We start from the raw sequence: 1,810 nt of genomic DNA on the forward strand, positions 1-1,810 counted from the left end.
CCTGAAGTGCCTCTTAGGCGGATAGGGGTTGGGCGAAACTCCCTTGAAAGTGGCACTCTGAAAAAATTTCCAAGTTTGGCTGACTTAGAAAAAATTCGAGAACCAGGATGAGGAGGGGGAAAATGTGGCCAGTCAGGCCGACCCGAAGTGCCTCTTAGGCGGATAGGGGTTGGGCGAAACTCCCTTGAAAGTGGCACTCTGAAAAAATTTCCAAGTTTGGCTGACTTAGAAAAAATTCGAGAACCAGGATGAGGAGGGGGAAAATGTGGCCAGTCAGGCCGACCTGAAGTGCCTCTTAGGCGGATAGGGGTTGGGCGAAACTCCCTTGAAAGTGGCACTCAGAAAAAATTTCCAAGTTTGGCTGACTTAGAAAAAATTCGAGAACCAGGATGAGGAGGGGGAAAATGTGGCCAGTCAGGCCGACCCGAAGTGCCTCTTAGGCGGATAGGGGTTGGGCGAAACTCCCTTGAAAGTGGCACTCTGAAAAAATTTCCAAGTTTGGCTGACTTAGAAAAAATTCGAGAACCAGGATGAGGAGGGGGAAAATGTGGCCAGTCAGGCCGACCTGAAGTGCCTCTTAGGCGGATAAGGGTTGGGCGAAACTCCCTTGAAAGTGGCACTCTGAAAAAATTTCCAAGTTTGGCTGACTTAGAAAAAATTCGAGAACCAGGATGAGGAGGGGGAAAATGTGGCCAGTCAGGCCGACCTGAAGTGCCTCTTAGGCGGATAGGGGTTGGGCGAAACTCCCTTGAAAGTGGCACTCAGAAAAAATTTCCAAGTTTGGCTGACTTAGAAAAAATTCGAGAACCAGGATGAGGAGGGGGAAAATGTGGCCAGTCAGGCCGACCCGAAGTGCCTCTTAGGCGGATAGGGGTTGGGCGAAACTCCCTTGAAAGTGGCACTCTGAAAAAATTTCCAAGTTTGGCTGACTTAGAAAAAATTCGAGAACCAGGATGAGGAGGGGGAAAATGTGGCCAGTCAGGCCGACCTGAAGTGCCTCTTAGGCGGATAAGGGTTGGGCGAAACTCCCTTGAAAGTGGCACTCTGAAAAAATTTCCAAGTTTGGCTGACTTAGAAAAAATTCGAGAACCAGGATGAGGAGGGGGAAAATGTGGCCAGTCAGGCCGACCCGAAGTGCCTCTTAGGCGGATAGGGGTTGGGCGAAACTCCCTTGAAAGTGGCACTCTGAAAAAATTTCCAAGTTTGGCTGACTTAGAAAAAATTCGAGAACCAGGATGAGGAGGGGGAAAATGTGGCCAGTCAGGCCGACCTGAAGTGCCTCTTAGGCGGATAAGGGTTGGGCGAAACTCCCTTGAAAGTGGCACTCTGAAAAAATTTCCAAGTTTGGCTGACTTAGAAAAAATTCGAGAACCAGGATGAGGAGGGGGAAAATGTGGCCAGTCAGGCCGACCCGAAGTGCCTCTTAGGCGGATAGGGGTTGGGCGAAACTCCCTTGAAAGTGGCACTCTGAAAAAATTTCCAAGTTTGGCTGACTTAGAAAAAATTCGAGAACCAGGATGAGGAGGGGGAAAATGTGGCCAGTCAGGCCGACCTGAAGTGCCTCTTAGGCGGATAGGGGTTGGGCGAAACTCCCTTGAAAGTGGCACTCTGAAAAAATTTCCAAGTTTGGCTGACTTAGAAAAAATTCGAGAACCAGGATGAGGAGGGGGAAAATGTGGCCAGTCAGGCCGACCTGAAGTGCCTCTTAGGCGGATAGGGGTTGGGCGAAACTCCCTTGAAAGTGGCACTCTGAAAATATTTCCAAGTTGGGCTGACTTAGAAAAAATTCGAGAACCAGGCTGAGGAGGGG

Source organism: Leptonotus elevatus, unplaced genomic scaffold (assembly GCF_054856555.1).
Source record: "Leptonotus elevatus isolate MCC_2025b unplaced genomic scaffold, RoL_Lele_1.0 HiC_scaffold_151, whole genome shotgun sequence".
Lineage (NCBI taxonomy): Eukaryota > Metazoa > Chordata > Actinopteri > Syngnathiformes > Syngnathidae > Leptonotus > Leptonotus elevatus.